This window comes from Eulemur rufifrons, chromosome 18 (genome assembly GCF_041146395.1).
Source record: "Eulemur rufifrons isolate Redbay chromosome 18, OSU_ERuf_1, whole genome shotgun sequence".
NCBI lineage: Eukaryota > Metazoa > Chordata > Mammalia > Primates > Lemuridae > Eulemur > Eulemur rufifrons.
This window is the reverse complement of record NC_091000.1, coordinates 7318443-7334868: the sequence shown is the minus strand read 5'-3', so window position 1 is coordinate 7334868 and position 16426 is coordinate 7318443.

Genomic DNA, 16426 nt, shown 5'->3' with positions numbered 1-16426 from the left:
CAAGCCAGAGCAGAATCACGGAGGAAGACGTGGGGCATTGCAGACAGGAGGCTTTTTCGGGAGAATAGCTAGGGCATAATATTAACAAGAATATTAAACAAAATTAAATGAGAAGTTTAAAAATCACTTTGGTCATTTAAAACAAGCTAACAGTCTATGGGCCAAAATTCATCCACTGCTTTTATAAATAAAATTTTATTGGAACACAGACATGCTTATTTGTTAACATATTTTCTATGGTTGCTTTCATGCTATAGTGGCAGAGTTCAGTAGCTGTGGCAGAGATTATACGGCTTGCAAAGCAGAAAGTATTCACTATGCCCTATTTATACTATATTTGCCAACTCCTGAGCTAAAAGGTCCTTGGATATAATTTTTACTTCACAACAATTCTTAAGCTATGGAAACCTCAAAACTCAAGATTAGAGCCAATCATATCCTTTTAGCCAATGCCTATTATTCAATTTGGGGTAGTTACATGGAAAACTTTAAGTTTTTTCCTCCAAGAAAACTTTTTTTGATTCAAAAGTTATAAATTTTGTGAAAAATTGGAGACGAGAAAAAATTAGAAGATTATCTAATGGCTCCTAATCTGGATGATTTTCAAAGCGTCCGTAACCTACTCAAATATGCAAAACGTTATCAGTTTGTATGTCTGAGCATAATTCTTGTGTGAAGAGAATGTAATGACAAAGGCTCAAATGATTTTCCTAGCAGTTCATGATTTGGAAAATTTAAGAATAATTGACCTAGACAAATCTTAATCTTTAAAGATGAGGATTATAAGGCCAAGAAGGTTAAATGACTTTTTTTCCAAAGCTATATAACTTGAAGTAAAATCCAGAACTTCTTGCTCCCAATTCAGAGGTTGTGTTCATGTTGCTTGCCAGTTTTCCAAAACAAAATTGTGACACAAAAATCAGAAAAGTTAAATACACGTGGAAGTAAATATGCTAAGCAGTTCCACTGTGGAGGAGGTGAGACTGAGATGCCGGGCCTGGATTCTCTTCAAGTTGCTGGTGGTGTGCGTGGCATTAACCAAGCACGGCATGCACAGTTTGGTGTGAAGCAAGTAGAGTTCATGGGCCTAAAGTCACTGTCAAGTGTGAAATTCAAAGACACAGCCGGAAGACTCAGTTGGCCCCAGTCGTACAGCCTCCCTAACATCTCAGAAATAGAGGTGTTGTAGCCCGACTTTGGCTCACTTTTTCCCACTCTTACCGTGGGCCAGCTCCTCTTGCGTTTTTGAAAGGGAGAAAGCGAAAGCAAAAGGGAAAATCCCCTTTTACTTAACTGGCTGAAGTTGCAATTGTCTTATTCGTTGACTTTTACTGCGTTGTACGCCTTGAACACGGACACCAGGCTGAGCAGCACGTGAATGAGAAGCTCACTTTTGTGTAGCTCCCGTAGGTGTCGGTGTTTGCGTGCAAGATTTGCTCACCACTTCCAGCCGACCTGCTGATGATGGTTAATTTTATGTGTCAACTTTACTGGGCCACAGGGTGCCCTGATATTTGGACAAAGATCATTCTGGGTGCTTCAGACAGAGTGTTTTGGATGAGATTAGCATTTAAATTGGTAGACTGAGTGAAGCAGATCGCCCTGCCTAATAGGCCTCCTCAGTCAGTCAAAGGCCTGCCCAGAACAAAACGCCTGATTGGGCCCCTGAGTAGAAGCGCATTCTTCCAGCCTGACTGCCCCTGAACTGGGACATCAGATTTTTCCTGCCTTCAGACTTGAACTGCAACCTTGGCTCATTCCGGGTCTTGAGTCTGCTGGTCTTCAGACTAGAACTACGCCATCCGCTCTCCTGGGCTGACAGCCTGCTGACTCCTCTGTAGGTCTTGGGACCTGTCAGCCTCTGCACTCACGGGAGCCGATTCCTCTCTCATGTCTCCCCACTTTCACGCTGATTCTGTTTCTCTGGAGAACCCTGAGTCGAACTTCCCATGCGCTGCAGTCCTGTCAGAACAGCAACTCCCCGTGGCACCTGCCATTCACGGCCAGGTCTAGGTTACCTGTGCGTGTGCATCTGGCTTATGCACTTCTCAGAAACCGAGACAAGTCATTCACCTTTGCCTAGACATTGTCATATGTCCACTGGGCATGTCCCTAGAACAGAATGGAGGGTGAGGGCAGCCACCATAAAAGTGACATTAGGACAGTTTTTGACGCTTCTCCAGAAACCTCAGAGAGAGGTGATTGGATTTACCTTTTTAGAGTTCCTTTAAAATATTGAACATTTAGTATATTTTGTCATCAGCTTTGGGCCTATGCCACAATTATGGGACATGCTGGTATGTATGAGTTCACAATGTGTGTATTCTTATTTTGTCATGCCATTATTAATAGGCTGTAATGTTGGTTCTAATTTTTTCTATTAGCATCCAGGTTCATATCTCTGTGTGGATGTGAATTGTTTTTTTTTTCCCCTAGGATAATGTGAAGGAGAATTGCTGGGTCATAGGGTATAAAAATTTGAAATTTTAATATATATTGGCAAATTGTCCTCTAAACTGACTATTCTATTTTCCCAAATCTTCAAAAGACATAAAAATGTACTTAAACACAGTTAAGAATAGGAATATGCAACCAAAGAAACAATGAAATACCTTTTAATATCTACTATATTGATAAATGTGATTTTTTTTTTTTTTTTCTTTTCTGAGACAGAGTCTCACTGTCACTCTGGGTAGAGTGCAGTGGTGTCATGATAGCTCACTTCAAACTCAAACTCCTGGGCTCAAGTGATCCTCTTGCCTCAGCCTCTGGAATAGCTGGGACTACAGGTGTGTGCCATCATGCTCAACTAATTTTTCTGTTTTTAGTAGAGACAGGGTCTTGCTCTTGCTCAGGCTAGTCTCGAACTCCTGACCTCAAGCCATCCTCTCACCTCAGCCTCCCGGAGTGCTAGGAGTACAGGCATGAGCCACCGTGACTAGCCAATGTGAACTTTTATACACTGCTGATGGGAAAGAAAAGGAATAAGATTTAGGCAGTTTTTACTTATGCCATTTTTTCTTCCAAATGTTCATTATAAAATATATCAAAATATAGAAAAATTGAAACATTACCATACCAAACAATGTTATACCTACTCACACATACATACACACACATCTGAACCATTTGCAGATATCATGACTATTCCTGAATGCATGCATCCTAGCTAGCATATGTTACTAAGCAGTACACATCTCCTAAGAACAAGAACATTCTTCTGGCCGGGCGCGGTGGCTCACGCCTGTGATCCTAGCACTCTGGGAGGCCGAGGTGGGCGGATCGTTTGAGCTCAGGAGTTCGAGACCAGCCTGAGCAAGAGCGAGACCCCATCTCTACTAAAAATATAAAAGAAATTATATGGACAGCTAAAATATATATATAAAAAATTAGCCGGGCATGGTGGTGCATGCCTGTAGTCCCAGCTACTCGGGAGGCTGAGACAGGAGGATCGCTTGAGCCCAGGAGTTTGAGGTTGCTGTGAGCTAGGCTGACGCCACGGCACTCACTCTAGCCTGGGCAACAGAGTGAGACTCTGTCTCAAAAAAAAAAAAAAAAAAAAGAACATTCTTCTATTGAATACATAAATACAATATCATTATCATAGTCAATAAAACTAACAATTTTCTAATACTGTCTATTATTCAATCCACATCCAAATTCTCCACTTGTCCCTAAAATATCTCTATGTAGTTTTTTGTTTTTCTAAACCAGAAACTGATCAAGGCTTATGTGTTGAATTTGGTTGTTATAGTTCCTTAAATTCTTTTAAATCTTGACTGTGCAATACTGGAGCCACTAGTTCACGTGTCATACATTTTTTATTTCTTAAAATATATAAAGCTAAAATGGCAAAAAATTGAGATTTGGAGAATGACTTTGGAATAGAGGAGTGAGGAGCAGAGTGGACTCTGTCCCCAGCTGTCAATGACTTAACTGAAGAAAAGCATAAAATGCAATCATTAAGGTTTCTGAAAAGTATCCTAAGGGCATTCAACAAAAGGGGAAGCACTCATTCATGAAATTCTACTAAATTTCAGTAAGAACAATGAGAATCTGTAGCATTATACCAGGACCTGCTCCCTCCCTGCCTCAAGGAAACTAAGACATCTAATCCAGTTGGGTGCAAAAGGGAAAAGACAGAGGCTCCCATGGCCCCCAGCTCCCTGCCCAGAGCTATAGATTCACCTGGGAGGGGCAAGCTGCTATTTCCCATCCCCCTCTGCCCCGCTGCAGTCCCCAGTGCCACTGAAGCTGTATTCTAGGTAGATACAACCGAGTAGAATGCATCTCTGTCCTTTACTCAGGCCACACTTAACGAGCTGAAAGCTCTACCCCAAGCAGAGAATACTGGGTCCTGATCACTCCCACTCTGGGTTTTATAAAGTGGTGCTTTCATTCTGGGAGGGGCATGCCAAAAAGAATAAGGGTCACCACCCCACCACTAGTGGCACATAGAGCTGAGGTGTCATGTTGGGAGAAGTGGAGTGCTACCCTACCCCTGGCTCACGTGTAGTGGCAGAGGTTCTGCCGAGGTGAGATATAGGTCAGAGAAACAGGCCTGAGGACAAAGGTGTTCACAGCTCTAACTAAGAAGATTGACATTATTTAGAACAGTGCTTAGAGAATTCCATGCCTAAGCATGTTGCCAAAAGCAATGGAGATTTTAGTGGACAGCAATTAAGAGGGCACTCCTAGCTCCGTGATATAAAAAGCAACACATAAAACAGCAGAAAAATCAGAGTTTTAACAGAGAGAAACAGAGGAAAAGACTGTAAAAAAGGACCCTATGGGGATCACAGTCAACTCGTGGGATAATAAAGATCGTGCAGAAGTGCTAGACTGTATCCACTGAAGAGCAATCAGAGCAGGACATGGGACAGACATGAAAAGACGCCCCAAGCCACACACAGATGAATCAACAAGGACTGATGCCGTGTGGCACTAGGATTTAAGCATAACCGCCCAGCAACCACTGACTGAACAATGAAGTATTCTGACCCAGGGGCAAATCCTAGGAAGCCAGACTTAAAAATAAAATCACATGCATCCCTGGTGGCCTGGAAGACTGTGCATGTCCAGTGCTGTGCCCTCTCAAGAGTGACTTGAGCAGGGAAATCCAAGCTACTGGTCTCTGGCTAACCATGAGGCAAAAATGTAAACCTCATACACTATCCAGTGGTAAAGGGTAATACCGTAACTGGCCGGGAGGATTAAACACAATCTTTGACAAATAACTGGCTTATGTTGACCTAGGCATGATCCCTAAGTAGCCAGGCTAAAAGATTAAAAATAAGAGAAAATATCTGAGTAGGGACATCAGAGACTGAATAATGTGATAGAAATAGAAATAGTCACTGATCAAATAAATAAATTCCCAAGAAAACAATAACAACAACATCAACTTCCCAGGATGGAGGGATCAATTTCACAGATTAATTTCACAGATATTAATAAAATACATTATCTAAAATGTCCCATTTTTAACAAAATATTATCAGATATGCAAATAAATAGGAAGGATTATCAATAAAAAGGGAGGGAAACACACACCAGGCAATAGAAACTGCTTTTGAAGGGCTCAAGGTGTTGGACTTAGCAGACAAACACTTCAGGGCCCCCATTTTATAAATATTCTCAGAGAACTGAAGATCAGGTCCAAAGAACTAAAGAAAGATATGATGACAGTGTTTCTTCAAATAGAGAATATCGATAAAGAAGCAGAAATTACAAAAAAGGACCAAATGAAAATTCTGGAGTTCAAATGTATAATAAACATATTAAACTGGCAGAGGAAAAAATAAGTACACATGTAAATGGACCAAAAGATTTTGCAGTTTGAATAACAGAGAGAAAAAACAAGGAAGAAAAATAAACTGAGCCTCAGACAAATGTGGGACACTGATAATTGTACCAAAATATGCATTCTAAGAATAAATAGGTGAAGAAGAAGGAAAAAAAAAGGGCAAGGCAGAAAAATTATTTCAAGAATCATAGATATAAACCTTTCTAATTTGATGAAAACCATTAATCTAAATATCCAAGAAGCAAACTCCAAATATGATATACACCAACACATTAACACCCAGCCACATCATAATTAATATATTGATGTTAAGACAAAGAGAAAAATCTTGAGAGATATGAAAAAAAAAATTTTTTTCCAAGGGAATCCCAATAAGATTAACAGCTGACTTTTCATCAAAGACAATAGGAGACCAGAAGGCAGTTGGATAACATTCACAGGGCTGAAAGTCAACCAAAATTATATATAACCAGCAACATTATGTTTCAAAACAAAATAAAGACATTCTGAGAAAAGCAAACAGACAAATAAACAAAAACCCCAGAGAAGTTGTTGCTAACTGATCTACCTTACAAGTACAGAGTTAGATTATATAAAAGTGGAACTTTTAAGGAGAAAAAAAAAAAAAAAAACAACTATGCTCTTAACAGCGACTTTCCCAACTCATCCCAGGAAAGAGACACCAGCCACTGAAAGCGAAGTGTCATTCCACAGTGCCAGAGATGGTGAGAGTGTTGAATGTTTGTGCCGTAGTCTCTTCTTGTGTCCTGGGGAGGAGGCAAGTCCTCACATGGAAATTAGCCTGGGAAGACTGAACAACAGGCTTGGGGCAGATACCCTCTGACAATATTCCTATGTCCATAGGTGGCTTGCAAACAGCAACGCTACTGACCTTGACCTTGCTTGCCTAGATAAGCAGCAGTTTAGTTATTAAGAGACCAATGTGGTCTTAAAATCAGAGGGCTCTTCCTGAAATATTTCAGACCGTGTAAAATCCTGGGAATGCTTTCTTGTCCTGCAGTTGGACATGACTAGTTAGGCTATTCCTCCACTCCCTGCTCCATATCCACAGCCAAGACTGAATTTTTGCTGGTTAGGCAGATAGAGCTCTAAGAAGATTCATCTGATAAATATAAAGAAATGTGATTTTTTAAAGCCCTGAATATTAGAGAGTAATGTTCACTTTTCCTTCAGGTAGACAACTGATTGATTTTCTGCCTAGTTACAAAAATGATTTAAGACAATGTCCAGAGATACATAAAGTGTAAGAACATGTTACTTAAAATACTAGAAGAAATTGCAAATTACATAGTTTAATTCAAAAGCTGAAAGAAAATAATGGAAATTTAATCTAGTTACATTTAAGTTAGGGACAAAATGTTAAAGGAGATGTTTCTGTACATGTCTTTCTTTGCTCTTTTCCCAACTCTTGTTCTTAGGATTTTGTGGAATATACCCTCAGTTTCATCTAACTTAAAATACCCTAGTGAACACCTCCTGTTTGTTTCTGCCAAGCAAAAATAACCTTTTGTAGTGTTTGCTTTCCCTGGATCCTGTGCTCTTCATCGCTGTTTCAGGTTACAGTGGAGAATCTGATCTATTTACCAATGAAGTGAGGCAGCAGGAAGGGAGGGTAGAGTGAGCATCTCACTTTATAGAGCTGAAAAGGAAGCTGGATTGATTTAACTTTCTGTTGTGCAGCGGTGTATGAGTCAGGCATACCCAAAAGTCAGCATCAGAGGATGAAATCTTCCCAGCTGGTGTCGGAGCAGACAAAGAACAGAGCCAACTTTATTTTGAAGGCCCTTCTTTTCATTTCTTGGTTATACACCTATTTCTTATTCCTTTTTCCTGTTAACAATTTAATATTATTTTAGTTCTTTGTCTGCTAAGTATCTTTCAATGTAATACCTCTATTGAAATCTTTATCATAACAGTTTAAGACAGATATTATTAAGCTAATTTTACAGATGAAGAAATTGAACTCAAATAGTTCTTACAGCAAGCCCATAGGGAGGATGGAACAGATCTCAAGTTCAAGTGTAGCTTTCTCTCCTCTAAACAAAAAATTTTCAACCTTTCTAGACGCTTAAGGTAAAATGGGGCATTTGTTAAAATGCAAATTCCTTGGCCACACTCCAGGGCACTGAACTGGAACCCTTGTAGGCAACCCAGCATTCTGTGTGTTTAGTAAGAATCTCAACTCAGGATGATACAGACACTTTGAAGACTGTATTTTGAAAAACAGACTAACCATAGGAATAAATTTTGAACTTCTAACATAATTAGTGAAGTTGTGTAATTGTGTGTGTGTGTGTGTGTGTGTAAGTAAATATAAATTTTTGGAAGAATTATTACTTAAATTCCCACATTAAAACTTTTTTTCTCCCCAATGCTTGACAGATATCCATTGCGAGCAGTAAATACTCTCTATACATTTTATTACTTTGGCTCCTGAAGTTAAGTGCACATAAAAATAACAAGGAAGATTTTTTAAAAATGCAGTAGTGCAGGTCCCATAGTCTCTAGAGAAACCGTCACTTGATTTAGGCCAGATAAATTTGCATTTTAATCTAAATAGTTACTCCCACACAATTATGCAAAAGGAACTTAGAAAAAGGATCTTCTCCGTGCACAGCAGAGAGGGAGAGAGCAAAGGGGCGGAGAGGGCGTGTGGGCAGGCGGCTGTCAGGCTGCGGAGCCAGGGCTTCCGGAGTCACCTGTGCCCTGGACACGCTGTAGGCTGCGGCAGCAACACAGAGTGGTCTATTTATCTATTCTTTAGACATTTATTAATAAGCAGGGTCCTTTTCTTTGTCACTTGAAGGCCACTTGTTGGCAGCAGTCCGTTCGTTAGTCTTTCCATTTATTTAGACTGCTGCCCTGCAGTACCAGCCAGACTCCACCTAGGGGTCCTTTTCCCACATTCCACAACAAACTGCGCTTACAGATTCAGCACAGGGACGTCTCTTAACTCCTCAAGGGAGGGAAGGGCCTAAGGGCGAGATGGCGGGAGGAGGGAAAAGCCTTACTCCTGACCGAGTGATGATTAAGTGGGACAAGTTGTAAAATTTTCACATGAGCTGGGACTTTTTCAGAGGATACTACTCAGGTGATAAAGTATCTCAGCGCCCATCTTCAGAGCCCACCCTTAACAATGAAACGCAATGTTTTAACCTGCTCCACAATCACCTCTAGGGAACTTTGAATTAATGCTGACTTCTCCAGCGTCACTCCTGACCCCCCAGTCTGCACCCAGCCCCGCCGGGGCCGGGACGTGCTTCTCTGTCGGGGGTGCCTCCCCTCGCTTTCTCCACTTGGTTATCCTGCACCCCCATAGCCACCCAAGACTCAGCAACTAGGTGGCCGCATAGTCTGAAAAGCCATCCATGGACAAGACGCCCAAGGGTTTGTAGGTCTTACGGATTCACCTCTAACAAAGCCAGATACCGCACTTTCATCTCCACGTGTTTGCTTGATCTGTTACCTGAAAGATTGGGGTTCGTTCGCCTGGCGAATAACCAATGACTCTCCACAGGAATGGGGGTCTTGATAGGTGGAGTGTAATCGCTTGCACCAAGTGAGGAGCTGTTTCTCCCCTAGGGAAAGGGGCCTGGGGTTTTTATGGGGCAGCAGAGGGAAGCGTGGCGAGTTGCCATGCGCACACGCAGGTTGCAGCTCACGGTGAGGAAGCGCTAGCTCTGCCCAGGTGGAGACTAGGATGGTGAAGAGCGAAGTTCACTTAAGCTCATGTACAGGCTGCCAGGGTCCGTCAGGGGCTAGTTTTAGCCAGCTGAGTAGCCACGGGCTCACGCCAAAGGCTACAGAACAGGCTGATTGCTCCAGTTGGTTGAATTCTTACGTTCTCTGTAGACCCTTCCTTGAAAGTCTGTTCTTCCCTCTTTCTACACACAGACATTGGGATGTTTCCAGAAATCCAGGTTCACACTGAAAACAGTAGAATTAGTTTAATACTGGAGACACTGATTATTAACCTTGGCATCTCCATTTTTGTGGCTCAAAAATTAAAAATAGGAAGTTATAAATAAAATTAGATAAGGAAGATAGCTAATTAATATGCCTGGGTTATTGTAAACTGTAGCAACATTTACTATGTATTTAATAACAACTCAATTTGTAAAGAGATTTTATCCAATGGAAACATATAGATCAAAGTTCTATATTATCACCAATTGGCTAAAATTTTCCCTCAGTCTAGATTAAAAATGTAAGGGCTTAGAGATTCAAATATGCTGTGGGACCAAGTTCCTTATCCCTTAGAAATAATATCAATAATATTATGTTCATTCTTGAACATAATTTTATTTGTCTAACATGTATTCTAAAAAAAAACCTCAAAAAAAAGATTAAAAAAAGATTCATGAAACTTTAAAATATATATCTGCAGAAACCTATGCATCATCACCAAAAAGCTGTATTAACATTACTTTAGGTTGTGCATTCTGACAATTAAAAAAAAAAAAAAATCCTTACTGAGAGGTGCTCAATATATATTATTTAATTTCAAATATTTTTAAATGAATTTTTAGAATAAATTGATAATGTTCTTTATAAGGAAGGTAAAGTCTGCAGCTAACTTGCTCAAAAGAAATGAACCCTTTTCTAACATATTATAATTCATAAATTTGAGTTTGCCAAGAAAATTTTCACATATTCTAAACTTTTAATTATAAAAAGAAATCTCTATTTTTGATTAAGTAGTGTACTTCTCATGCATATTTATGCACAAGTTGAATCCAGGTAACCTGTTTAAAATAGTCTGTAAGAACCATCTTCTCACATAGATGTTGCTACTAGAGATTGCAATATGCACAGTGCTGGTTACAATAAAGTCCGATTAATTAACTTTTACTTTTTAATGATTCATATGTCAGAATGCAAGTCAATCAGAAAATTACTTTTAGTAAAATTTTGCTACCAGATAATAAAATGAAGTCGTTAGGAATCTACAAGACAGATACCAAATAACAATTAAGAACCCAATTTTCTTTGCTGAGTTGGACTTAAATAAAATCTTCGCTTAATCTTTGGAAGAGTAGCTCTTTGCTATTAATTAAATCTAGGATTTTTGCTGTTGAAATCACCACACTAGTTTAGGTTTTATTTTTGCAAGGCTATGAGAAATGTTATTGCTGCTTCAACACATATAGTACATAGCACATAAAAATGTATCTCATGCTTTGTGAACAGAAACAAAAATTCTCAAGCATTAACAATTATATCAGTGGGAGTTTTCTCATTAAATTAAGCTTGGGGGAAGGAAGAAATGTGGGCTGTAAACAAGAAAAATATTTCTCTTAAGACAGTTAAATGTTAACTAGGTGCATTAATCAAATTGTGATACAATGCTCTGCAAAGTCAGCTATAAAAATTGTTTTCCATTACTTTTCTACTTTCACATTAATTTTTTTTGCAGTAAAAACTAACTGCCATATATAGCAAAAGGAAAGCACCTCACTTGATGTATAATTTCCTTTTGAACCAAAGAACCTATAAAATTTGTGTGGGAGAGAAAATTAATTGCAACTTTACCATTTATGGCAGAAAATCTTAGCACTTTGAATATCTGCCTGCTCCGTTTGAGGGCTAAAATATCTCTTATTCCCTCCTTTATTTTTCTTTTGGTTAATTTCTAGTGACAAATGCAGTGCCTGGAATATTTTCAAAGCTTATTGTTTGTGGAAGGAAGGAAGGAAGAAAAGGAGGAAAGAATTTGTGTCAGACAGTCTAACTCAATAAACTTTAGGAAGGGCTACATACATATTTTGGAATGCATCAAGAAAATGTACTTTAAAGTTTATAATGTTTAAATATTAGAAAAAGCAAACGATTTGGTGAATATGAATATGTATCACCTTGCCCTTTTTTTATTCATTTAACAAATGCATTTTAATCCATAGAAGTCATTTCTGGTTTTAATCTTGGGCAATTTACAACCTTCATTAGTTTAAATTTCCTTATTTGAAAGATAATGGGATAAATAATCTTTACCTTTTAATCCTAATCAAAATTTTAATATACTGTAGGAAAGGAGAGATTTAGGAGTCCAAAACAGATTGCCTTCTTGATGTTTTTATCGTTCATATTTTCATGTTTGATTGAGGTGTGCATATAAAGGAGGGTTGGGAACCTTTAGCAACAAATAATGTAACACTATTTTCCTCCTGACTCCACCCCAGGCAGTGACTATGGTAGTAACGGCAGGAATTGTGACAGACGAAATGGCCTGAAAAAATGGCAAAAATATTTTCTGTCTCTTTAAAACATTCTCCACTCCTTTTTGAGAACTAAAACCTGCATCCTTGTCTCAGGCCAGTGGTTGGAGGGGCAGGGTAATGTCTTTTGTTCTTTCTGCTATGGGGAGATGGCTCAGCTTGGACCTGGGGAAGGAGGTCCTGGATGAAGGTCAAGGGCTTATCTTCAAGAAGATGGGCAGAGATGAGACAATCAGGATCATAAACTGTAGTTAAACAGCAATTGCCTGAAGCTGAGAACCCACCCTTTAAAAGCTCTGTATTTCTGCTTATTAGTAGGACCGTGACATTTCAGACAGGAGTCTCCGTTCTCCTACTTTGCCAACAGAGTAATAACCTTCTCTTTTTTTCCTCCTCCTTATCCTCAAACCACTTGTCCTCATTCTTCTGATTCAGGACAGGTGCTGAGCTTTTGGTAACAGAATGAAGGCAGCTGGACCATGGACAAATTCAATTTGTCTCATCTAGAGAGTTCTGCATTTAGAAGCTCACATTGTTCTTTTTAAGAAACACTGTGTGAACAGCAGTAAATCAGTCCAGTTTCTTTTCCTTTAAAGCAAGATCACAACAGCTTTGGGACAAGTGCTTCATTCCTGATGCATGGAAAAAAAAAAAAAAAAGTACTTGTATTTAATGGACCTACCAGTTGGGGAAATCATATATAGGCATCCTGGTAAGAGCAATGTTTTTTAGTCAGGAGGCATTTCCTGGTAGGAGAAAGTAAAGTTCAATTGTACAGCAGTTCAGTTTTAGTTTGCAATATATATACAAGAATTTAAAAGATGAGAAGAAAGCCAAAACTTTGGAATGCAGCTCACTGCATGTGCAGGCATCTGTGATGAGCCCTAGGCATTGTCCTTGGGGAACTAGGTGGGCAAGGGAACCAAACAAACCAACATAAGCTCTAACACTTTTATAGTGAGTGATAAAGTCTTTTGTCACCTGACCTAGGAGTCTCACGTCTTCTGCTAGCATCTATGGAAAAAACAACAGGCTGCCTTGTTAACTTACAAGTAGGGTAAAATTCCAGACCATGCGCAGTTTCTGACGCACAGGTCAACAGAGCTACAAGCAAGAGGACTGTGGGCACCCTCGGGCTCTCCTTCCCTATCCACTATTCATCAGTTCCAGGAAGCAGGATCACAGTTCTCAAGAATATTGGCAGAGACAGACACAAAAAATACAGAGAGTAAGCAAGAACACAACACACGCAAGTAAACATTTCTAAAGTGGCTGCTTTACTGTTTGTAAACAAAGGACAAGAGGAACTCAGGAAGTTTGTGCGTTTCCATTTTTAGTTCTTGGCAAAAGTCAGATGCATCTTGATAATTTTTCTATTGCCTCCTATTTTGTTCTTTTATTTTTATTCCTTATCTAGACCACATTTTTTCATCAGAAAGTTTATGATAATATAATACTAATTTTTTCTCTTGATTTAAGGAGTCATGTAGAAACCTTGATAACCTGTAATGAAGTTACATTTTCAAGATAAATTTCTCCCTCTAATGTCAGTTTATGTAGCATTGCCTTAGTAAGTAATCTAGGCCTTGGAAAGTATTAACATTTTGCTAACCCAATTATCCTTCAGATGCTAAGACATCTTTAACTTCTCTACAATATAACATGTACAAACAGCACACAATCAATTCAACTAATTTCAGAATTCTTTCATTGAATCCCTACTGTAGGCAATGCATGAAGTACCTTCTCCTCCTCCTCCTCCTCCTCCTTCTCCTTCTTCTTCATCTTTGTCTTTTTTTTCTGAGCCTTCTCTTGACTTTTTAAGTTAACCAGAAATGAATTGAAATGTTTTTGGACTTTTCTGAAGCCACGAAGACTGGCTTGTTACAAATGTCATATGTTACAAATGTCAACATTTGTTTTCTTATAACAGTAACTTATAAACACTTGAGAAAAGTTGGTAAGCTTTCCAGGAAAGGGCACTTTGAGGTTGAAACCAAATATGACAATATAATTTTTTGGATAAATTTTTAGTTAGTGAAAAAGTATTCAAGTTACTTTGTCCCTTGGATCACTGTAACACACACTCCTGTGAACGTAAGTTGAGACACTCAATGGATACCTGACTTCTAAAACGAATTGCACCAATGTAGCTAGCAGTTGACTTTGGTCATTTATATAATTACCACTTGTTATTGCCCTGTACATGTTATCTTCTTAAATAATTTTAGATACATAACCTCATAGGCTCCTTTTCAGGCAAACTTAATTTCACCCCACATACCCCACCCCCATAGTGCAGATGTGACATTTAAATCAAAGTGGCCTTATAGAGCTATGTTTCTCTATGAGTCAATCTAGAGTTATGGATATTACTCAGGTTGGGTGATTATCAGAACCTGCTATTCTATAATTAATAGGTACATGTTAAAGATTATATTTTAAATTCCCAGTTGCTCAACATCTATTAAAATCTTGGCCAAGATTAAAATAGTTTCAGAGGATTGTCAAACAGATATATATTTCATCCTTTCCTACCAGTACTAAAATCTGTCCTCAACTTAGAAAATAATAAAGTGATGTGTTTGAATGGCCTCATATTAAATCCTCCTACCACAAATGGTACTTCTATTTGGATAGTATTCTTCGGTTTTGAAGGATAAAAAATTCACTTCTTGCATTTGTTTACCCATCCATCCATCCATCCATTCACCATCCATCATTGATTTATTCATGTTTTTATTCAGCCAAGCAATATGCTTGTTAATGGCGAAAATAACGGTGAACAAAAAAGACAAGGAATCCAGTCTCCTGGCAAATGCAGAAAAGAAACAAACATTACTCACATACTCAAATCAATAAATGTAGAATTAAGAGCTGAATTAACTCTGGAGCAAAGGTACCTAGTTCTCTGAGGGCTCATGAAAAAGAAACACGACTTCAGTTTCGGAGTTAATTCTGATGCAGTTCGGAGAGGCACACAGGCCAGAACACACAGGGCCTCGTGTGAAACGTTAGGGATTTTGGTCTTTATTACAAAAGTAATGAAAAACCATTTAAGGAGTTTAAGCATCAGGGCAACATCATTAAATTTTAGTTTTAAAAAGATGGTATTGCATGTGGAGAAGTGATTGAAATGGGGCCACGTAGAGAGAGACTAGTTCTTAGGCTTGTGATGTGATCCTTGTGGGGTTACTCTTAGGAAAGTTGTTTACTACATTACTCAGGGCCTTGTGTATGAGGACTTAAGGGAAAATTGTCCCTCCTGACTCAGCAATAGGAATAGTTGACCTAACCCGAGTTACTGTTTGTTTTCATTGTGTAAACACTACCAATAATGTAACTGATTATCCTCTCATATTCTCCTTGGCTTCCAGAAAAGCGAAAGCCAAGTTTGTCGCCCTCCTCTAGGCTCTGGGGTATTGCATTTCGTGCTTCCCTCATTTCCAGATTTATCTTAATTTTCTAACTTCTCTTCCTTTGCTTTAATTCTTTTGCTTAATCTTGAATATTATTCCATATCTTTTGAGCAAAAGAGCATATAAATCATTAAATAAAATCATAAATACTATTACATTAGATTACACGTGTTGCTACCTCACAAGAAATGTCTGCAAGATTGGAATATGTGTTGACAATATGCCCAATAGTGCGTTTAAAAGCTAGACACTGAGGACTGAAAGGGGGTATAAGAGAAAATGGTATTCCTTTGCATACTGGGTTGCCACTTGAATATTGTGACAGCTAATCTCTATGTTGCTATGAACCATATTGCTTCAAGATGTGCAAAACTGGCAGGATCCTAAATTCCAGACATCATTCCCACTTGGCTTTGAAGCATACTCGTGGTATCTGCTCTTGTGCAATGTTCTTTGGAATTCATGGAAGAATTTGACTACATCTAACTTGAGATATGGGGAAAAAAAGATCTTATCTTATTTAGCACAGTGATAATGCACTGTTTTAAATATATCCCAGCTTATTTGAGATATAATGCTTTCTTTAACAGTACTATCGTGCCTTAGACATTGTGATTTGATAGCATGCAAAGTCAATAAGAAATAGATATTCAGAATCTGAAATGGAAACCTACAGTTTTGCTATTCTTTTTTAATAGGATTTTTTACATTTTTTTCAGTTTCTTACTAATGACTTTTTAAGGCCTAAAATATTGTAGTCATTCTTTTAGATTAACTTTTGAGATTTAAAAAATGAGCAAATAAGATATCACCTATTCAATTGGTACAGTATTAGAACTCTAGAAGACTGCGGCTGGGCACAGTGGCTCATGCCAGGAATCCTCGCACTTTGGGAGACCAAGGCAGGAGAATCACTTGAGGCCAAGAGCGTGAGGTTGCTGTGAGCTATGATGACAGCGCTGCAC